This window comes from Macaca fascicularis, chromosome 6, assembly GCF_037993035.2.
Source record: "Macaca fascicularis isolate 582-1 chromosome 6, T2T-MFA8v1.1".
NCBI lineage: Eukaryota > Metazoa > Chordata > Mammalia > Primates > Cercopithecidae > Macaca > Macaca fascicularis.
In genome coordinates this window covers 149,168,603-149,191,899 of record NC_088380.1, presented here as the reverse complement: position 1 = coordinate 149,191,899, position 23,297 = coordinate 149,168,603, and the positions used below count along the sequence as shown (strand labels likewise).

The window sequence follows — 23,297 nt, the reverse complement described above, 5'->3', positions numbered from 1 at the left end:
GCTGTGTCACACCAGCTCTCTCTTGGGAAGCCTGGATATTCAGCTGCCTTGGAAAAGCTGTCCACATGGTGGGCAGCTTAGATTTTATTAACCTTTTGATATAAAAGTCAGGCTGAAGTTTAGGATTATCTGGGCATGTCCGCTCAGGGTTCTGGTAGGGTGGTATTCCCATGGCCCCATGGTCACTCGGATTACTTCTTTCCTTCCCTTCTGATCTTGGAATATCACATCCTCGTTTCAGTACCCCTCTGATGGGCACCAGGAGAGAAGGAGTCAGAATGGGCAGATTCTCTGGCACATACACTATCCACACCCACATCGCAATTACATGCCAAAGGTATGCAAGGCTGCTGCAGAGGAGCACTTCAGAAATTCAGCCTTCCAGATACTGGGATGGAAATTTCAGGCATTTAGTCAAGTACCCACTTTTCAGAGACCCAAGGGAGACCCCTCTCAGGCCCAAGGGCTCATTCTGCGTCAGCAGAATTCCAACACTCCATGATTCTCTAGCTATGTTACATCCACCCACGCCACCGCCACCCCCATTTGCCTCCCTCCTTGCTGCACTGGTGACCGGTACTTTTCCTTTCATTCTCTACAGGGATGCGATTGTTTACGAGTTAGCTCCCCGACCCAGTGGGAGGATGCGAGCATCCCGGCTGAGGGCGAGCCAGGCTGCCCCTCCGCCAGCTCTGTGTAACTATGAGCCAGCAGCAGTGGCATCAGGGCTGAAAGAAGTGGGCCTTGCTTTGGGAAGTGGTGTCTAGTGAAGGGTGGCCAGCAGTTTACCGGAGCTGTTTGTCAGTGTGGGTGACTGAGGATTTTGGTGGAGACTCTGATTCACAGTCACAAATTCCCTTTTCCTTTGTTTTCTTTGTGTTGGTCTTTGAGGGCTTCCGAGGAAAGTCCCCTCTTGAGATGTAGATCTGAAGGCAAGATCACCAATTTGCTGTTGGCAGAAGGACTCAGAGAGATTTTCTTCTGTTGCCCCGGCCTTTGTTAGTGTGAATAAATGGGTTTGCAAATGAAGTATGTAATCCAAAGCAAAGTTAGTATGCAAAACGTTAAGAGAAAATACAATGAGTTTCTTTTAAACTCTCTCTCAAATCTGCTGTTTACATATGACTTGACTGGTTCTGCAAAGGATCAAGGAAGCCATATCTGGTTAAGTGGTTTGACTTCACAGGTGAGTAGCACCAGCCATGATAACATATTCAGTGGAAATAGTGGGCGGACATCCATATGCTGTATCTACATCCAAGGGACATCTCATCCCGGGACAGTGCAGCTGCTCACTTCGGTGACATGCATTCTGTGGACTGCACATAAACTATTAAGGATCTTGGGACTGCTGTTACAGGAAAGCGATCCAGACCCCAAGAGAGGGTTCTTGGATCTCAAGCAAGAAAGAAGTCAGGGCGAGTCCGCAGTGCAAAGCAAAAGCACTTACTTTCTTTTTATTAGGAAAGTAAAGTGGTGAAAGCACAGCTACTCCATTGACAGAGTAGGGTGTTCCCGAAAGCAAGAGGAGGAACACGTCCATCCTAGGTACCATGCTCGTATATATAGGATTTTAAAAAGATCATAGGGAGATGTGCTCTGCTACAAGGGCTTGTGATAAAGGGTTAATTTTCTTTTTCTTTTTTTTTTTTTTTTTGGAGACAGAGTTTCGCTCTTGTTGCCCAGGCTGGAGTGCAATGGCACAATCTCAGCTCACTGCAACCTCCACCTCCCAGGTTCAAGCGATTCTCCTGCCTCAGCCTCCCGAGTAGCTGAGATTACACGCATGAGGCACCATGCCTGGCTAATTTTGTATTTTTTATTAAAGACGGGGTTTCTCCGTGTTGCTCAGGCTGGTCTCCAACTCCCGACATCAGGTGATCCATCCGGCCTCCCAAAGTGCTGGGATTACAGGCGTGAGCCACTGCACCTGGCCTAATTTTCTTAATTACTATATTTTGCAAGAATCCATATTATTATCTTTAAAGCAAAATTAGGAATGCCTTTGTTCTCAAAATATCGGGCTATCTGGACACCCCCAAGTCTGGGTCTGTGTGGGAAACATTATCGATCTAGTTCCTTAACTGTAAACGTCTGGAGTCTAGGAATGCCTAACTTTCTGGGAATGCAGCCCAGCAGGTCCCAGCCTCATTTTCCTAGCCCTCACTCAAGATGGAGTTGCTCTGGTTCGAACGCCTCTGACACTCAGCCTGTGTGCTAGCTGCCAGGGGTTAGGTATTGTGCAGAGTGGAAGACACACCCATTTCCACCTCATTAAATAAGCATTGCATGGCTAATGCAGTATCCCTTGATTTAAGGTTGCTGGAAAAATAATCTGAAGTCATTTGTGCCATAGGCATACCATGCTTTAGGTAAATCTAACATCTATACATGTGGGTGAGAGTACTTTTTCTGAAGAAAGGGTTCACTAATCAAAAAATGTTCAACTACCAACAAGGTGTCCCCATCTTGAGATATGACTGGATCCAGCCCAAACAACCACAGAGAAGGGAGGGGACTGATTGGGTGGGAAGGTAACAGAGAATGGGCCTGGGCTGACGTGTCCAACTCGGCGGAAAGATAAGTGAAGGAGTCCAAGGTACAGGAACAAGAAAAAGCATCTGGGCCAGTGGCCTACAAGGAGAGAAAAGGGGAGGGAAGGAATAGCAATTACTTTGATTATTAAATACACCATGGTTTAAACCTAGCCAGAAGTGAGCTTCTTGAGTTCACTTGCAAGAATCCTGGTGCCAATGCTATCTGCTTAAAACATTTCTCTGGGCCGGGCGCGGTGGCTCAAGCCTGTAATCCCAGCACTTTGGGAGGCCGAGACGGGCGGATCACGAGGTCAGGAGATCGAGACCATCCTGGCTAACACGGAGAAACCCCGTCTCTACTAAAAAATACAAAAAAAAAAAAAAAACTAGCCGGGCGAGGTGGCGGGCGCCTGTAGTCCCAGCTACTCGGGAGGCTGAGGCAGGAGAATGGCGCAAACCCGGGAGGCGGAGCTTGCAGTGAGCTGAGATCCAGCCACTGCACTCCAGCCTGGGCGACAGAGCCAGACTCCGTCTCAAAAAAAAAAAAAAACATTTCTCTGTTTTTAACTTTTTCCTTGTTTCCCCCTTTGCTTTTTAATAATTAATTTAGACTACTCAAGAGAGGGAGTGGCTGGGTGCGGTGGCTCACGCCTGTAATCCCAGCACTTTGGGAGGCTGAGGCAGGTGGATCACGAGATCAGGAGATCGAGACCATCCTGGCTAACACGGTGAGACCCCGTCTCTACTAAAAATACAACAACAACAACAACAACAAAAATTAGCTGGGCGTGGTGGCGGGCACCTGTAGTCCCAGCTACTCGGGAGTCTGAGGCAGGAGAATGGCGTGAACCCAGGAGGCGGAGCTTGCAGTGACCCAAGATCACACCACTGCACTCCAGCCTGGGTGACAGAGCGAGACTCGGTCTCAAAAAAAAAAAAAAAAGAAAAAAAGAAAACAGAGAGAGAGAGGGAGCATAACACATTAGCTAAGTACATAGATTCTGTAGCTGGGCTGCCTGGGATCCAAATTCTTCCAGTTATTAGTCCTGTGACCTTGGCCCTTGGTTTCCTCATCTGTAAAGTGGGGGTAATAAAGTACCAACCTTGTTATGGAAGGAATCAAATGAGTAATGCCCTTATCAGCACAGGGTCCAGCTCACAGTGAGTACTGTGTATTTGCTATTATTATTATTATTATTATTCAAAGTTGAGTTCTGAAAAGGCTGCTTTGGCCAGGTGTGATGGCTCATGCCTCTAATCCCAGCACTTTGGGAGGCCAAGGCGGGTGGATCACCTGAGGTCAGGAGTTCAAGACCAGCCTGGCCAACATGGTGAAACCCCATCTCTACTAAAAATACAAAATTACCTGGCATAGTGGCACACACCTGTAATCCCAGCTACTTGGGAGGCTGAGGCAGGAGAATCACTTGAACCTGGGAGGCAGAAGTTGCAGGGAGCCGAGATCACACCATTGCACTCCAGCCTGGGTGACAAGAGGGAAATTCTGTCTCAAAAAAAAAAAAAGAAAAAAAGAAAGAAAGAAAGAAAAGAAAAGAGGAGAAAAGGCTGCTTACAAGTCTATTTGTTCCAAAGCCCAAAGTGACACTCTATGAGTGACCCCTGGTGCCACTGCTTGGGTAGCTGGGAGGCACGTTTGCTTTGGCATGGAGCTTTGTTCACATGTATGAGCATTCAGACATAGAACAGCTTCTGAACTGGTCCCCAACATTTATTGAACCCTTGCTGTGTCTAAGCACTGTGCTTGGCTGTAAGTGTATCACCTCACTCAATACTCATTACAACCCTGCATATAATAGTAGGGGCTGTTATAGATGCAGGAATTGAGGCTTGGTGGGTGGGATGTTTGGCTAAGGTCACACAGCTACCAAGTGGCAGAGCCAAGCTTCATACCTAGGCTGTCTAGTGAGCCTGTGCTCCTCACTGGTAGGCTGTATATGGTTTGGGGGGATTATGAGAGGTGTCCTGAGAGGCACATGGAGCTTGGTGACAGGAATTCAGCACCAGATGATATTGGAAGACCCTAGAAAGTAGGCCAGGATTTGGAAAATCTGCTAAGAGATGGCAGGACTTTAGCTTGGGCCACAGGTAGAATCTCAGCCTTGAGGACCTGTAGCCTCTGGGATTGGGTCTTTGGGGCAAGACATGAACGCAGGCACTGGGGTACAGTGGGGCTACGGTTTTTCTGACCAGGTAGTAGATGGTGCCCAAGAACAAAATAAACAGAGTGCCTAACAACAGAGCCCTAAGCACAGCAAGCGTGCTGGGCCAGGGTGCCTTATAATCCTTAAGCCTAAGGCCAGAGGTCATCTTGAGCTAAACCTGAGGTCAAGATTGGGTAACCTCAGCTGTGGGGAGAGGAAGAATAGATAGTCCAAAACTAAGTATCTGAGCACAGTAAAATTTACAATAATGAAAACAATTTGATTTGCCAATGCAACCCCTCTAAATAGTATATTTAAAATGTGACTTACAGAGATTTGTTTTATACCTAATTGCTCAAGACCGTCTCCTGACTTTGTCCAAGGAATGCTGGTGATGAGAACAGGTGTGAGGGGCGTGCCTACCTGGCACCAGGGCTGAGTCGACATGGGGTATTACTCATGGACATGACTCATCTCTGCTCCTCCAGGACCTGTGGTCTTGTCCAGGGGTTTTCAAATTTTAACATGCATAAGAATCACAGGGGAGCTTATTTAAAAATTAGGTTCCTGGGTGCTCCCCACAATTTTGATTCAGTGGCTTCATGAGGCTACCCAGGATTCTGCATTTTCTGGGTGGGGCCTAGGTAATTCTGATGTCTTTGGTCCACAGACCACAATTAAAGAAGATCAGGTCTGGCCGTTGCTCGGCTTCCTTTCTTGTTGTGACTATGAGAGGGAACACAGAGTTGTGTGGACTCAGTCATGACAGTTACCCTCTTCTTTGTCATCACTTCTTCCTGAATTACCTAGTGAGACTCCCCCCCAATTATGATAACAATAACAACACATTTGGTACATATTGAGTTATTATGTGCTGGGTAGAGTGTGAAGCCCTCTGCTTGGGCAATTCTCTCATTTAATCTTCACAACCATCCCATAAGTGAGGTATTACTATTACCCACATTTTATGAGCAAGGGAAAAACCTCACTGGTAGTAAGTGACTGAGTGGGGATTTGAACTCAGAACTAGCAGCTTACCAGAGCCTAGATGTGTAACTAACTGCTAGGCCGTTCAATGATAGTTTTAGCTCCTGTCAGTACCACCCTCCTTTCTCATTCTTGGGTAGGGTGTCTTTCTCCAGTTGCCATTCCTGTCATGCCCATCCCATACCCAGACTCCTGTGTCATTTCTTCAGAAGACGTGTCCAGTGTTTCCTTATTTTTATTTCATTCAATGAGTCGAAGAGGGTTGGGGCAATGGACATGTGATGGTAGGTGTTAGGGTTGAATTGTGTCCACCCCCAAGTTCATAAGATGAAATTCACCCCCATCCCCATTGCCTGAGAATGCAACCTTATTTTGGAGATAGGGTCTTTACAGAGAAACTCAAGTTAAAATGAAATCATTAGGGTGGGTCCTGCTCTACTATAACTGGTGCCCTTATAAGAAGGGGGAACTTGCATACAGAGACATGCATAGAGAGAAGACAAAGTGAGTGGACATAGGAAGAAGATGGCTATCTACTAGCCAAGGAGAGAGGCCTGGAACAAATCCTTCTTTCATAGCCTCAGAAGGAACCAACTCCACTGACACCCTGATCTTGGACTTCCAGCCTCCAGCACTGTGAGAGAATAAGTTTCTAGTTTCTGTTGTTTCACTTACCCAGCCTATGGTGCTTGTTATGGCAACCATAACAGACTAACCCTGTAGGAAGCCAGATTCCTAGGTTCCCCCACTAGGCCCATGGCTCTGGGGTGATCTGGTTGAAGGCCTACACGTTATGCAAAGGTTTGGCAAATTGGGAACAATAAGTAGGCCCAAGGCCCAAGAGGGAAGAAGAAATGAACAGAAAGAGTGAAGAGGAAGGAAGGAAGCAAATATAAAGAAAATAAAAGAAGGGAGGCTGGAGGAAAAGAGGAGAGGGACAGGGGATTGGGATGGGCCTACTGAGGGCCATGTCAGGTTCATTCAGCTCGGCATGGATGCCTCCTGTGTGCCAGAGGGCATGCGAGACACTGGGCTACAGCAGTGCCTGAGGCCAAGAGCCCCCACCTTCATGAAAGTTAGAGGCTAGATGGGGGTACACACATCAATCAAGCAGCAATTCTACCAGGTGGTCCTGAAAAACCACATGGCAGGGCAGCTTGACCCAACAGGGGGTCCGGGAAAGCTTCCATGAGGAGGTGAGGCTTGGGTTGAGGTCTGATGGATCGGCAGGTTTCAACTGGTGGGGGCAGAGTGTTTCAGGTGGCAGGGAGAGGAGCATGCACAAAAGTTGCCTGGCATGAGGAAGCCTGGCATCACCAAGGAGCGGGAGGAAGGCCAGTGTGGCTGAGTGCAGGGACAAAGGGGCAAGCCAGAACCCAGGAGGCAGGCGGGGTCAGACTGTGCAGCCATGCTGAGGATTTAGTTCCTTAAGCTGTGAGCCCTAGAAAGCCAGGGGAGAAAGTGATCCGAAGTAGGGTGTTCTCTCATTTCAACGAAGGTACCGATGGGCTAGAGAGGCAGATGGCAAGGTTCAGCAGTGGGTCAGCCCTGGAGAGAGACATCAGGTTTTCTGAGCTCACACCCCCAAGGTTGGCTGCATGGCCATTAGGGAGTGAAGTTCCAGGCCACTCCTCAAAGTGTTTCAGCCATAGTCCTTCCTCAACAGAGTATGCTCTAGGCATTTGCAATGGCTCCATTGGGAAGGGTCTGAATAGGGACTCTCCTGTCAGTACAGCTAATTAGTAAGCTGGGCAGCTGGGCCAGGCTCAGACTGCAGTGGACTAGGCAGCCCCTTCTTTGGCATTATTTGGAGGACACAGAAAGGTCTTGTAAATCTAGCCTCTGCTTTGCCTGCCTGTACTTTGCCTGAAGTTGCAGGAGCAGGCGTGCATTCAGAAGGTGACTTATTCATCTTCTTGGCGAATGGCAGAGATTAGTCCAGGCAGACCCCCTGAGAGCACCAGGGGAGAGAATGGGTGGAGACTAGCCCAAAAAGGGGCAGAGGGAGCTGAAAGGAGGAGTGCAGACGACCTGAAGCCCAATTTGCCTTTTTCATGATGTCACCAAGAAGCAGCAAGATAGGACTGGGGCTGCAGGTGAGGGAGAGTCCCAGCTTGGTGTGTGCAGCCTTGCAGGTGCCTGAATGACTCCATTCCAAGGCAAACACATCCATCGCTGGGGAGCTTCTCAGCTGTTGTTGGCATGATCCGTATGTAAAAAAGTCTGCATATAAAACCAAATGCCATGCCTTTACCACATACCCCATCTGCCACAAAAAGAATTCCTTTCTCTTCCATTTGAGCAGAGGGACTGGATTTGGCTTAGCAAGGATGAGTTCCTGAAGCACACTATAAGGGAGAGTGGTGATTTTCAGGAAGGTGAGAAAGTAGACAGGAGGCCTCTTGGGGGGCAAGATCCCATCTGACTCCCACCCATCCCACATCTCCCCACCCATCCAGCCCCGGGCCTCCTGTCTGTTTCTCTGCTGTTCTGGGCCCTTTCCTGACTCTCAGACTTTGCAACTGCTGTTTCATCTGCCTGGGATGCTTTCCACCCAGTTCATCAGGTAGCAGGCCTCTTTCCGTCCTTCAGGCCCTGCCTCTCTTGTCAGTTCCTCCAAAAGTCTTCCCTGTTTCTCCCCTCTGACTTCTTTTTCCTTCATGCCGCTTACCCCAATTCATAATTATCTTGTCAATTTTTAAAAAAAACTTTCTATTACCCATTCTCCCCCTTAGAATATAAGCCTCATGAGGGCAGGAACAAGACCCTGTCTGTTTTGTTCCCTGCTATATTCCCAGTGAATAGGACAGAGCCGTGCCACAGAGTAGGTACTCAAATATCAGTCTAATGAATGACTGAGTGAATCACTAAATGTTGGGAGTGTTAAAGCGAAGACTCAGGACAGCAATAGGACCTTCTACCCTCTGTCGCCCCTTATAGCTCTGGAAAGGGGCCTGGAAAGTAAGGCTGAGACTTTTGCATCAAGAGCCTCTCACCCTAACTCAGGTGGGCTGGCCTCTGCAGTTCCCAGGACCCTATGCTATGTGTCAGCTGCTCTGGCTTAGTCGGCTTAGTGTCATCTCTTCAGAGAACTCACTTCGGAAGCCTGGAAAAATCCACCCTACTGGTATTATTCATGCTTAGAGATGAATAACTTCTTTTGGCTGATGGGCATCAAAGACAAACAAGTGATGTCAGGCACCCAGAAGGGAGACATGGATCCAGCATGTTCCAGCCCTTGCACCCATGGAGACAGACAATGTAGCTCATCTCTGCCTTCCCCATCAGTCTGATGGGAATAGTGGAAGCAGTTTGCATTGATTAACCAATGTGTACAAAGTGCTGCACCAGTACCTTTAAGGACATAAAGAGCGTCTAGGAAACGAGACTCTTCTTATCCTTCCTCAGAATATCTATCAGAATTAAGAAACAGCAACTAAAGGAAAGTTGAGAATGAATGCTCCAGAGTCGCTCCCTGGAGTCTACACAAGCAAATTCAGCAGCCCAGAGAAGAGAGCTGCTGCCTGGGCCAGTCCAGGCTTTTTGCAGTTGACTGCATTGCCTTTGGTGATAAGGTGGTATTTGTTATAGGAGCAAAACATTCCTCCTTGAGCCTTGATGGTTTTGTTTTTTTGTTTTTTGTTTTTTTCTAAGAATGGGGATCTTTCTAAATGGCAGAGATGCAGGGTGACTTCAGAATGGTTTCTTTCAAATGAGAGTTTCTTTCCAAGGATTAAATCTTCACTCAGTTGGCCACACAAAGCTCACTGCCATTCTCCCAGGCTGGTCCTGGGATGTCTTAGCTGAAGGCACGTGAAGCAGAGCCCTAAGCTTCTTGGAAAGTGAGCTCACACAGAAGAAGACAGGAATTCTTCTGACAGTTCTGACCTATCTCTCATTAACCTTTCCCTATTTCAGAGCCACAGCCTATGGCACTCTGGTAGGGTAGCATGGTGGTCAAGAGCGTGAACCCTGGAGTGGGACTGTCTGAGTGTGAACTCTGGATCTGACATTCAATAGCTGCGTGACCCTGGACAAGTTACACAACCTCTTTGATTCCATAAAATAGAGATAATAGCAGCAGTTCTGTCCTAGGGTTGTTGACAGGAAGATGTGAGTTAATACATCTAAAGTCTATCGTATATGCCCGCACTGCATCAGTGTAACTTGTTCCTATCTCATAGGGTTGGTGTAAGAATGTGGTGAGAGAATCCATGTAGAGTGCCTCAGATGTTTTAGCACACAATGCACAGCACCTAGTATTTGCTCAACAAGATATGAATGATTGTTGCTGCTGGCAAATTTTCCAGCAAAGGTTTTTTGGAAGTGTTCATGAGAATGTACTTGAACTCAAAAAATGGTACTAGGACATGGAGGTCACCTGTTTCCCTGCTGTTCCTCTATCAGCCTTTTGTTCCAGGGGAAGATTATTATCCTGTGCCTTTTAAGCACTTAAAATCCTCGTGTCAGGAGCCTAGAACTAGCCAAGAAAGAAATAGCCCCGTTAAAGAGGTTAAGCCCAGGGCAGACACAGGTTACTTGTTCAGCAGTTTTAAGCTGTAGATGTTCCCAACAAATGATTAAAGAAGAGTTGATTTCAATAGATTCGTTTTGCTCAACGCACAAAAAGGCTTTGGGATTCCCAACCAGCCAGGGGGTGTTTGGTTCCTCAATACACGCACTTTTTGAAAATTCTGCTCAGTGTTCCTTGGCAGTGGGCTTTGAGTTCAAATCATTTGGACATTGACTGCAGAGATAAAAGGACAGGCTAGTATAGGTGGTAAATTGCACAGCCGTTTTGCATTTTGGCTGCCCGATGCTCCACCTTCCCTTGTTGGGTTACCTTGGGTGGGGAACAGGTCCTCTTTACATTTTAGTTGCCTTCTCTATAAGAGCTCCTGTCTCAGAGGATGGTGGTGGGGGTTAAATTCAAGGTGGCATGTAAAGCTCCTAGCATAGCTGTCTCTTTTGATTCTTGTTAATTCTCTTCCCCTTCCTTTGTGGTCCTCCTGACTGCCTCAGAGCTGTGGATATGGAAAAACTCAGTGGTGATCAATGTTTTCAAGGTCTGAGAATATTCCCTTGCACCAGGTGACCATGAGCACATCACTTGGCTTCCGCGCCAGCACAGAGATGGATTCTGGGAAGGGGTCCAGGTCGCAGTCTGTAGGAGGGGATGCTGGCAGCCCCCACACTCCACTCAGCCCATCTTTTCACCAAGGGAGGCCAGAATATGGATTTTTGCTTGCTGCTCCCCTGGGTTATTAGGCCTCTCATTAAGGCCTGAAGATTGATTTTCTCCTATACAGAAGGTGGACCTCTTCCTGTCCCACTCTGACCCTCCCTAAGGCTTCCCCACCTCCCACTGAGGTCTGAGGGTTTAATACACAGCTGGTTCAGGGTGGATCCAGATGCATGCGGCGCAGGGGGGAGCGTTTCCAAGGCAATGACCGAGTTGTTTCTAACGACCCATTGACCTGACCCTCCCCACCTCACACCGCCCCTGAACCGAGCCAAGCCTTTGGAGGGCGGCTTCACCTTGGGATCTCTGGCTGCAGCCCTACTGTGGTGGGAGGTTCGGCTCCCACGCTGGATGGGCCCTGGGGGAGGTCAGAGGGAGGGTGAGCCAAGGAAGGCCTTATGGCCTCTCGTTCCCTCCAGGCCTCTCCCTCTTCTTCTGACCCATGGCAGGCAGAGGAGGGGTGTGGAGTCCCTTGTTCTAGGAATTGTAAAGAATATCTCTTTAGAAACCTCCAGCCATGTCTTGCTCTAGGATGGAAGCATATCCTGAATTGGCTACTTTAAAGTCTTTTCATACACGGCAGATCCAGAGAGAGGCTTCTGGTGACTAATCAGGAGTCGTGCATTGGTCAGACTATTGCAGCCCCAAAGTCAGTGTTTTTCCGGAGCCAAGATCCCATTGCTTCCTGGCCGGTCCCACATCCTGCTGGACCTGCGTTGGCTGGCTCATGTTTCTCATTATCTCTCCCCCAGCCTCTTTAAAGGCTTCTCACTCCACCCAAAGGTTTTATTTTTAACTCGCACAGTAACGCTAGGGCTGAGCAGGGATACCACCTACATTCACAGGAAATGGGGCTGTCTTGGAAAGGTGTCCCCCTCTCCAGGGACTTTCTCCCTCCCTCCCTACCTCTCTTCCTTTCATATTTATGGAGCAGCTACCCCCATGTGGGCCCTCCCTGGAGGGGAGATACAATATAAGGGCAGATACGATCCATGCTCTCGAGCCACTGACATTCTGATGGGGCAGAGGAGTGGCTGACAGATAGAGCATCACACACGAAAAGGTAGGCCAACAAAGAAATAAACCAAGTCAACGGGGAGTTTGATAAGAAGTCTTCTCCAAAGAGAACAAACAAGGCACCAGGACAGGGGAAGCTGTTATACATTGGGAGGGGAGGGGAGCCTCTCTGAGCAGGTGACATAGAGGTGGTGGCCAGTAGAACAAGGGGCACCAGGCACGCATGAAGCAGGGTAAGGACTGTTCGTCAGGGAGGGAGAACAGGTGGGAGGGCCTGTGGTGGGCATGAGCTTGGTGTGTGCTAAAATGTCACAGAGGCCAGGGTTCTGGGGGAAAGTAGTCAAAATGAGGCTGGGGAGGCATGCAAAGACCTCATGCAGGGCCCTGGAGCCATGTAAAGAGTTTGGGGCTTTGTTCTGAGTGCAGCAGAAAGTCACTGGGCAAGTTGAATGTAGCAGGGGTCAGGCAAGGATTGACATTTTAAGACCCTTGCTGAAGACTGATATTCTCCTATAAAGAAGGTAGACCCCTGAGTGGAGAACTGACCCTACTGACCCTAAGAGGGGTGGAGGGAAGGCAGGGACATGATTTAGGGGGCTACCGAGTCATACAGAAAAGAGATAATGGTGGCTGAGGCTGGAATGGAGCAAGACCACAATAGAATCAGGCTCGCTCTTCCAGAAATTAGCTTGATACCAAATATCTTCCTTCTAAAGAGCTCATAGAACCATATCCCACAATCATCAAGCAGAATAGAACACCAAGGCCTGAAGATATAGAACTGTATAAGCAATAGAGTTTAGATAGCCTACTGCTTGTAACTCGTCATATTTATTACGTTTCCAAACACAAGTAAGATCTTTGTCCAACATCTTCCTCTTTGACTTTCTGAATGGTGTGCAAACACTCCTCTCTCTTTATACCATGGTAGCTATCTCTGTTCTTTGTATCGCTGGCTGAGATAGGAGGCCAAATGGGCCAACTCCACTATTCCTGGGGAATTTTTGGATCAACCAAGAATAAAAGATGAGAAAAAGCCCAAATTCTCAACTCTGATAGAATTTGCCTTGACTGAGTGATGCCACTCACCTTCTAAACTCAAAGGTGACTTTAGATGCCTGAATAACCTGAACAGTTGTCTGTGCTCTCCAAGAAAAACACTATTGTGTTACTGCTCTTCAGAAGAAAGGAGATGGAAAACAACAGTACCACAATGCAGAGATTCTGCACAGAATAATAATAATAATAGCTATTATCAGTTGTTTGCTTCAAGGCACTTTATTTATATTAACTCACTTAATCACTGATGAGGTAGGTCCCCCTCTTAAACCGTTTCACTGATGATGGAATTGAGGCTTAGAGAGAAGTGATGTGAAACATGATAGGAGTAGAGTGTCAGGTCCGGATGGTGGTCGAACTCCTAACTATAAACCAGGCTTGACTATCTGCCTTGGTTGCCAGTTACTTTAAAAACTGCATAGAAGGCAGAGCGTGGTGGCTCACACCTGTAATCCCAGCATGTTGGGAGGCCAAGGCAGGAGGATCACCTGAGATCAGGAGTTTGAGATCAGCCTGGCCAACAGGGTGAAACCCCGTCTCTACTAAAAATATAAAAATTAGCCGGACATGGTGGTGCATGCCTGTAATCCCAGCTACTCGAGAGGCTGAGGCAGGAGAATGGCTTGAACCCAGGAGGCGGAGGTTGCAGTGAGCTGAGATTGAGCCACTGCATTCCAGCCTGGGCAACAGAGTGAGACTCTGTCTCAAAAAACAAAACAAAAAAAACTGTACAGAAAAAGACCTGAAGGAGAACATCCAAAATGTTAGCAGAGCAGGGATATGAGTAATTTGCTGTCTTTTTCGTGTAGTTTTTTATTGTTTTGAGTATACAGTGTCTGGTACTCAGTGGATGCTCAAAATCTATTTGTTTAATTAAACTGTCAAGTTAATGAGTATATGTTACTTCAAAATTATTTCTGAATAATTAAAGTAATAGATCACATTATAGGAAATAGAAAATTTCAGGAATTTTAAGAAGATTAAAATTTATTCATCATTCAGTGGTAATCACTGTTAAAATATCGGTAATATTGATTTATGTCTTTTCAGTTTTTTTCCTATTTATGTCTGTGTCTGTCTCTTTATCTTCCTATTTATGCATATATATGCATGTGCATAACAAAATGGTATCATACTGTATAGTCTTTTAACTTGTATGTAATGGAATGATGACATTACTCACCTCTCAAGTATGTTTTTGTGTGCAATTCCACCACAACGGGGTTAGGTTAGGAAAAACCTCAGTTGTGGCTGAAATGTGGGTCCTGAAGTTAGACAATGGGGTTTAAATTCCATTCCTACCCCTTACCAGCCATGTGACCACAGACAAGGTCATTTTTCTGAGCCTCAGTTTCCCCAGGTGTAAATGGCACATACCTCAGAGGATGTAATCAGGTAAAACAGGTAAAGCTCTCCCGAGCACTCTGCCCAGCATGAAACAAATGTGCAGAACGTGTTCATTGCTATTGTTATGAAGCTAGAAGAAGCGTTTCCTCGCAAGTCCAGTGGTTTCAAAAACTCCCTCCCATCTTATTCTGCAGGATCCAAGGAAAATGAATTTAGAAATCATTCAAAATACCCTCTGACCATATTGCCCTTTACCCTAATTTTTTGAAGGAGGGGAGTGTTAAAGTCTTAAGTGTTAAAGACAATTAGCTCTTTTTCTCTTCCTTACCAAGAACCAGGTTTGTTGGATTAGAAATACATTTAAATAATTCTGTTGCTCACAGCTGCAAGAGGAATGTAGCCTTCCTTTCTATTTAGCAGCTGTGTTTTACAATTGTCTTAAAGCAAAAACAAAGCAGGCAAAAGAAAAAGAAACAAGCAGGACTGTTTAGAGCAATCCTAAATTGCTCTCAGTTTTATATAACAATACAGAAGACGTCTTACCCCTAAAATACAGACCAAGAAAGAACTAACCTGATTCGTATACTGGACATCGTTTGTTAACACAGACACTCCACTGACACATACATAGTAGGTTCTCCTGAACCATGTTGAATACATTCTTGAATATATGTTTTCTTTACAAACGGCAAGCTATTGAGGAATAAAACAGTATGTTCATGTAATCTAAATACTGTCAGAGCCTGTTCGTAGGGTCAGAAGAAGATGATAGATGGTTAAATGAACAGCTGCTTTTTGAGTTTGTGTTGCATGTTGAGAAACTTTTTCCTCTTAATTCATAGCTCAGGAAATGTGTTTATGATCCTGGTGGAACTGTGTAGAGAGTTCCCTAAACCACTGTCATAGGCAGCACATGTGAGAAAGCGCTTCTGACGGTTGGGCCAAGTTTTTCCATTTTTGTCTAAGTATGGGAAATACTCAGAAACGTCTTAGTGTATGTGTAATAGCATGCTCTCAGAACCAAAATGGCCCTAGAGATCACAGATAACACATGTGATTGTAAGGCAACCCAACATCGGGCCGAGACATTAATTGCAGCGCAAAACCCCTGAAGTCCAAATAACTGTGAGGCACATCATAATTTCCAAATAAATGATTGAAAGTGGTAGGACTGCCAGCATCTACTGCTCTCAGGTTTTTGTGGGTTTTTTATCCTGATTTCTTCATATGCTTTGCTGGTGTTGGTTGAGTGCCTTCTGCATGTAAGAATCTGTACCACGGGAGATGCAAAGGTAAAACAGGTTCTCTGCTCTCATGCTGTCTTGTGTGAGTGGATAGGGGCCAACAACTCAGCTGCAGAAAGAATGAAGTACTGGCTAGGCAAAGCACCACACCGTGGGGCCTTGAAGAAGGACCCTCCAGACTGGAGAGACCAGGGAAGGCTTTGCAGTGGAGGTAGCATTTGACATAGGCTTTGAAGGATGAGGAGAGTTTTAATTAGCAGAACATGGAGCAAAATGTCCTTCCTAACTAAGGGAACAGCAAGAACCAACATAGGAAGGCATGGAAGTTCTTGGTGTGCAACAGGGGAGAGGGAGCAGCTCAGATTGCTGCATTGTGGAAGGACATCATGGGAAGTGAGGCTTTTCACACCAGATTTGAGGTCACTTAAATGCTTGGCCAAGGACTTTGGCCTTCCTAGCTGGGAAGTAGGAAACAAGGGAAGTTTTCTGAGCCAAAGGTTGGCGCATGCGGATCTTCCTTGAGAAGTATGACCTCAGTGCCAGCGTGCAGAAGTGACGGGAACAGCAAAGCTGTGGGGCAGGAGACCAATCCCGAGGCTCCGGAACCCACTTTCCACTCTGGTTAACCTCTTTGTAGCTTCGGGCAATGCAAACCAGCCTGACTTCCCCCTTGAAGGCTGTGATCCTGTACCTCTTGGCTCTCCTCCTGACTGTGCCTCTTCTCCCCAGGATCCTGGGGTTGCTCTTCTGTGGCAACCAGCTGCACTGGGGATCTGGGAGTGTGGAGTGATCCCCAGGGTGGCTGCCTCTGTCTGCTTCGCCCTTCAGGCTCCCCTCTGTTCTTCCTTGCAGATCCCATCTTTCCCATCTGCTCCGCTTCTCCTCTGCCTGCCTCACATTCTGGGTTCTCTCCAGAGCCCATGTCCACTGCCTGCCAGTCAGCAGATGGATGACTCTGTTCACCTCAGCTGCGACACACCCCACAGTGAGCACAGCAGTCGTCCTGCCAGATAGGCTGCTCCTGGCTGCGTCCATTCTCTCAGTAAATAGCCTCTCCAGTCATCCTTCCAGCCCCTCTACGCCCCACAGCCTCTCCATTCATCCTTCCAGCCCCTCTATGCCCGAGTCACCTCTGATTACTCCTTTGCAGAATCCTCTTCATTCTTCTCTTCGAGTGTCTTTGGAGCCATCCTCTTCCTTCCACTCTCGTGGCCCAAGTTTAGGATCTTTTGTCTATTTCAATTCAACAGCCATTTATTGAGCCCCAGGGACTGTGCTGGGGACATAGTGGTGAGAAGGAAGCACGTGCTTCTGTCCTCGACTAGCTTGTAGTCTAGTCAAGAAGACTTGAGGAATGATGAGCTTTTCAGAGATGGAAATAGAGGACACTGTGCCCCGTGGCCTCTGCTCTGCCCAGCCCCGTACCAGTAACCAACAAGTTTCCAGAAGAATTTCCAAATTCCCTTCTCCAAAGTCTCCACTGGTGCCACTTTCATTTGCTTGCAGAACAAAGTCTAAATGCTTTGGAATGGCATCATTCAAGGTCCTCCATGATCTGACTCCAAGCAGGCTTGCACTCACCCTGTGTGTCCCTGCAAACCCCCTGCTTAGTGGCATCGGCCATGCACACTGGGAGAAGATGCCCTCTACTTGCCCACCCCTGGGCCTTTGTTCAAGTGATTCCTTTATTCCATGTTCACATGTGTAAAACCTGTTTGTCCTTCCTGCTAAGAGGCCACATCTTCCAGAAAGTCCTCCTGACCCCTTCCTCTTCAGCCCTCCATCCCCCCAGCCCCTGGCACATCCTTCACAGCACTTGTCACAGCTGGTCATGATATTTATGATTTAGCTTCTCACCTTCTCTTAAGGACAGGAAGCTTATCTCGTTCATCCTGAATAATCACAACAAAAATAATAGCTAAAATTATTAGATGCTAGAATGCATATTTTATTTATTTGAGGCAATGTGCTAAGTGCTTCCCTTGCACTATCTTGTTGCATCCTTTTGACAAACATGTGAGGTAGGTATATCACTGGCCTCGTTTTATAAAGGAAGCTCAGAGAGATGAATTGACTTTCTGGACTTAAGTTCAGGAAGCTTCGCTTCAAAACCCATGCCCTTAGCCATGACTTCACCTTCATTACCTAACTGTGTCTGGGTGAGTTCCTTGTATATAAGTCCTTACTCGGGGAGGGGAGGGTGTCAATTAAGAGAATGGGACAGTGAAGACAAGAGCAGCCTCCCCAAGGTCATGTGACAAGTCACGGTCACATAAACATCACGAATGTGGGAGCTTTAGCGACCACATTTTCTCCTACACCTTTTACCTAGGAAACAGAAGTAACAGTTTTCGAAGGGAAACTAAACGTTTTTGACTGTGCAAAGGATTAGATGGCAGTGTGTTGAATCCAAATTGATTGCATCTGATTTAATTTGGATGGTGATGTGCCCAGTCACATAGCCCTGTTGGACCAGGTGCCTGAAGCAAAGAACTTTCCTTGCACCCAGCTACCACGGCCTCTGCCTGAGCCTGGGAGGAGACATTTAACAAGGGGAATTCCTTCTGCCTCCCTCACTGGACTGGACCTGTCCCTTTTCTTAAAGAAGGGGAGTGGCGTGGAGCCCAGGCCCTCCCCTGGGGGCCTGCCTGCTCAGTTCCAGACAGGTCTGCCTTTGTGAGTAGAGGTGGGCTGGCAGGCAGGAAGGCTCTTGGACTGCAAGACCGTTGTGGCATCCCAAGTCAGTGGGAGTGAGGCCAGAGGGGACAGTCAGGATGGGAAGGTTGAGAAAGGGAAGACAGTCACCATCAGGCCAGCCAGGGCGCTTCCTCCATTCCTTTCAGGGGCATGAACAAGACAGCATGTGGATGAGGCTGGAACTAGCCCCAGGGAGCCTGGGAGGAACAGAGTCCAGAGTGTGGATTTTTCAGAGCCCCTCCAAGGCCTGCAACATCTTTAACGTGGGACATTTGGTAGTGGGAGGACAGCCTGCTCCTGTCATCTTCCCTTTTCCTCTCCCCATCAGCCTGGGAAGGACTAAAAGGCTGGTGATCTTTCCTTGCTCTATTTCTTTTCTGTTTTTCTTTCTTTTTTTTTTTTTTTTTTCTTCTTGAGACCGAGTCTCACTCTGTTGCCCAGGCTGGAGTGCAGTGGCACGATCTCAGCTCACTGCAACCTCTGTCCCCCAGATTCAAGCGATTCTCCTGCCTCAGCCTTCCGAGTAGCTGGGACTAAAGGTGCCTCTCACTACCCTTGCCCGGCTAATTTTTGTATTTTTAGTAGAGACGGGGTTTCACCATGTTGACCAGGCTGGTCTCGAACTCCTGACCTTGTGATTCGCCTGCCTTGGCCTCCCAAAGTGCTGGGATTACAGGCGTGAGCCACCGCGCCCAGCTTCTTTTCTGTTTTTCTTTCTTTTTCTTTTTTTTTTCTGTCTCTTTCTTTCTTCGTTTCTTTTTTGTTTTTGTTTTTGTTTTTTTGAGACAAGGCCTCACTGTGCAGTGGCACTATCACAGCTCACTGCAGCCTCAAACTTCTGGGCTCAGCCTCCTGAGTAGCTGGGACTATAGGCACTCACTACCACACCTGGCTAATTAAAAAAAAAAAAAAAAAAAAGATCTAGAGATAAAGTGTTGCTGTGTTGCCCAGGCTGCTCTCAAAATCCTGGCTTTAAGTGATCCTCCTGCCTTGGCCTCCCAAAGTACTGGGATTACAGGCATGAACTGGAAGATGTGGCATCTCAGCAGGAAGGACAAACAGGTTTTGTCCTTGGACCAGAAATGGAGCCTCTTGCTCCATTTCTTTACTTGGCTTGAGTTTGGCTTCTCTTGTTGTAATGTAGACATCTTTATATGCCATTTTGTCCTCCATATCCTGGCTGAAATGCCACTTTTTTTCTTTTTTTTTTTTTTTGTGGGGAACATGTCAGAGGTTACAGAGACTGGTGAATGGACAGACTGATGAATAAGAAAATGTTGGGATTCTCATCTAACACACCGCTTTCTAGACTCTGACTCAACGACACCATACTGCTGCTGGATTTCATGAAATCTGACACCCCATCCTATCCAGTACATTGTATTATGTCTTTAAGAAATTTAAAGGAGCAGAAACAAGTTTTGAGAAGCTAGGATTTTGTGTGTGTGTGTGTGTGTGTGTGTGTGTGTGTGTGTGTGTGTGTGTGTATGACATGCTCCTTAGACCATTAGAGTCATCCTGTTGTGTTATAAAACCAGTGAAAAGTCCTATTTCACAGCTTCCCCCAGGGGCATCTGCAGGGCCCATGATGCTGATACAGATTCAACCCCAATATAATAAGACCTTAAGGTTGAGCACTGGTTATGTTTCATTCAAGTCTGAGACTTTCAGCAGTTGCCATTCTAGAGTAGCTTGTGTTATGCTGGAATTCCACTGGCAGTAAAAGTGGCAGACAAAAGGCTGGGTTTTCCTGACCCTGGGTGGTGGAGCAGGCCAGTTATCAAAGGCAGGTTGTAAGGAGGAGCGGGGGGTCTCACCTTGACAAAGAAGGGTTTGCTGGAGAGCCAACCTGGGGGGAAGTCATGAGCTCCATCTTGAGTACAGATGAGATGATGAGAAAGACTGGGGATTGAGAAAAGAATAGGCAATGCTTAACCACCTGTGGACCTCTCCAACCTCCCCAAAGGAAAAGCTTATTGGTTGTGCTTGAAGAGGAGAGCTGCGTGATCCATAATCCTCTTAGGATCACTGTAGAACCTTCAGTGGGAAGGACCATGGGTTTCTGAAGATATGGGGAGGCTCCAAGTGTGTGAGCTATTAATGTTACAAGCATGAAGCTTTTCTGATAGACAGGACTCACTGGGTAGAGATGAGAGGCTTTGAGGAGAACATATTGAGGTCACTGAGTGTTGACGGAATTCCGGGAGGACAGAGGTAGCTAATGGGATGCAGTGAGCCAGGGTGGCAGAGGAGACAGGAAGATGAAGAGACAGAGAAGCCTTGTTGGGGGGAGGTCCTGGGTCATTCATTGCTTGAGAAAATCCCAACCAGAATCTGTGGCGACCTTTTCCAAGGAGGAGTGAGCCAGTCCTTTTTCCAAGGTAAACAGCTTTAAAGTAATGTTTCCAGAAGGGACCAAAGTCCTGAGGAGGGGAGCGGAGCAGGGGGAGATGGAAAGCCTCACCCAGAACGGAGGATGGAAGGGCAGGGGGGTGGGTGAGAGGCAGGGGTGAGGGGTTGGAGGTGAGATAAGGCACTTGTGTTGTCTTGGGGTTCCCAAGGTATCTCAGGAATATTTTTCTAAAGTAAAGTTTGTGAGTTTTGTTTTTCATTTTTTGAGATGAAGTCTTGCTATTTTGCCCAGGCTGGTCTCAAACTCCTGGGCTCAAGCAATCCTCCACCTCAGCCTCCAGAGTAGCTGAGATTGCAGCACAAATAACATTTTTTATAAAATGTAATAGTGTTATATAAGACAATGTTACTATTTTTTCAATGTTACTGTTTAATAATTTGTTTTTATCATCCTCATTAACATGTATACAATGCAGCACTGTGCTAAGCACCTTATATAACTTTACCTCATGTTATCCTCAATAACCCTATGAGTTTAGGTAATACTGTAATCTCCATTATAGAAAAGAGGAAACTGAGGTTCAGAGAGGTGACGTCACCTTGCCAGTGTCTTACCGCTGTTAGCAGTGGAGTCAAGATTTGTCCTCAGGTGGGCTGACTCCAGAGCCCAGGCTCCCATCCACCAGGAAAAAGACTCAACCATCTTAGAAGAGGAAATCCCTGGACATCAACGGCAGCATGAATGAAACACAGGCAGAGCAATCACAAAACACCCCACTGCCACTTACTGGTTGGCTACTTCCATATTTTATCAGATCTAAGATACAGTAAATTGTAAGTTAGACCATCACTTCATGTACCATGAAGAAAAAGAATGCTGCATGGCTTGATTTTAGAGATGTTCAAATACTGAAAATATGTGCATCTGAGGCTTGATAAAACACTACAAGCGCCATACCATGCTAGGAGCTTTGCCTCTACGATCTCATTTGTCCCCACAACAGCCCTTTTGTATCACCACTACAATTGCAGAGAATACAGGGCTTAGAGCAGTGGCGTTCGTGCCCCTAGCCAGTGACACGGTGCTAGGGAGGAGCAGAGCCTGGATCTGTCCTTGGCAACTTCCCGGGCCCAAACCCCTGTCCTGCCTGACCTGTCAGTGCACACTGCCTGGGGGGTGAGGGACACCTTTGTCATTTGTTCCTTTAGGTGGGCAGCCAGCTTGGCAAACAGAAAACACAATGGAGCACCTAACTGCAGGAAAAAGGTACACCTTGCCTCCTTCCTTCCCGCAGGGCTCATCTGTGCCTGGGCTCACTTGGAGCTGCTCACTCTCCCTGGACTTTAGGGGTGCTGTTTGTGAGGCCAGGTGACCCCTTCAGCAGGACCCTAGCAGCTCTGGTCATTGATTTCCTAGCTCATAAGACTCCACGGCACAGGCTCTTTCTCGGACCCATCTCTTTCTTTTCCCAAGCTCCACTTGCAATTTGCGCCAGATTTGGAAGTATCATCTCTGACCCTGAACTTTCTTCTTCCCACATCTTCCTTGCCTCCTCTCATCTCTCCAAGTGTCTTAACTCTTCAACCTCACCCTGCCTCCTTCGAAAGCCTTATTCATGTCTTAACCACTTCCTAGCTCTGTTCACATCGAATCACTAATGGTTTTCTAGAATCCCTCCATGTTAAGATGGAAATCTGGGACAAGACAGAGGTGGAATGAAGAGGTTGTCTGTGTGGAAAAAAGTCAACTGGACAAGTTTCCTCGCTTTGATTTTTGACCCCAAGACCTCCCTCGTCCGCTGTGGGCTGTGTATCTACAAGCTGGCTTCTCTTGGTTTCTCAACTTGGGTCATCACGGAGTATCTTCTTGCCCTCTGTCTTGACCTCTTGGCTATCTTTCACATAAGTTTCCATAGTGAAGAAGGCAGTTGTACTTAAATTAGATCTTCCCCATCTCTTTAAAACACGCTTGTTCTCTCTCCTTCCAGCCACTGAGTCATACTTTCCCATCTTCTCAAAGACTTCCCTGTCATTGGAGATGAAGGCTAGGACTTGGCACTTTCTCCTTTTCTTTTACTCCCTACTCTACTTCAACAAGACATTAATATCACAACTTGGAAAGGCTTCCTAACTGGTAAAATCTTTCTGCTGGAAAAGCTCATTATCTTTTTTTTTTTTTTTTTTCCTGATTAACCTTCTTCTCACCCATCCTCTGTCCTTCAGAATCTTTTTCTTTGTATGGCTGTCTCAACTCAGCCTGAATTTCTTTCAGAACCCTGCTGAGAGGAACTTTAAAACATTTTGCAGGCCAGGCACAGTGGTGCACACCTCTAATCCTAGCACTTTGGGAGGCTGAGGCAGATGGATTGTTTGAGCCAAGGAGTTCCAGACCAGCCTGGGCAACATGGCAAGATTCCATCTCTACAAATACAAGAAAATTTATCTGGGCCTAGCGGCACGTGCCCGTGATTCCAGCTGCTTGGGAGGCTGAGGTGGGACTGCTTGAGCGCAGGGGACCGAGGTTAAAATGAGCTGAGATTGTGCCACTGCACTCCAGCCTGGTGAGGGAGTGAGATGCTGTCTCCAAAAAAAAAAAAAAAAATGCAATTTTAATACACACAACCTTTACTGGATGTCAGATCTATTTATTTTC

The 23,297-nt window shown here is 47.0% G+C and overlaps 2 protein-coding genes and 1 long non-coding RNA gene across 21 annotated transcripts in view; 1 reads left to right on the top strand and 2 right to left on the bottom strand.

The window, feature by feature from the left end:
• The window catches only part of ARHGAP26 (Rho GTPase activating protein 26), an 899,552-nt gene that overhangs the window by 547,408 nt on the left and 328,847 nt on the right, over nucleotides 1-23,297 (bottom strand). The window lies entirely within an intron of this gene.
• The window catches only part of FGF1 (fibroblast growth factor 1), a 111,031-nt gene that overhangs the window by 15,252 nt on the left and 72,482 nt on the right, over nucleotides 1-23,297 (top strand). For 2 of the 16 annotated variants that reach the window (XM_073994517.1, XM_065545925.2), the window contains exon 2: nucleotides 21,854-21,911. The exons of 12 other annotated variants lie outside the window; for them this stretch is intronic. The gene's annotated coding sequence lies outside the window, so the exon portion shown is untranslated. Of the gene's footprint in view, nucleotides 1-3,147; nucleotides 3,266-21,853; nucleotides 21,912-23,297 lie in introns of all 16 variants that reach the window. 2 more of the 16 variants (XM_073994514.1, XM_065545924.2) reach the window with 1 other exon arrangement.
• LOC135971066 (uncharacterized) lies at nucleotides 14,925-22,203 on the bottom strand. 2 transcript variants are annotated; one of them, XR_010587141.2, is made up of 3 exons: nucleotides 21,260-21,394; nucleotides 20,110-20,194; nucleotides 14,925-15,044 (listed from the first exon to the last, which is right to left on the bottom strand). It is a non-coding gene; the product is annotated as an uncharacterized lncRNA (long non-coding RNA). The 2 variants fall into 2 exon arrangements; XR_012414214.1 differs by lacking the exon at nucleotides 14,925-15,044 and having other exon boundaries at nucleotides 19,483-20,194; nucleotides 21,260-22,203.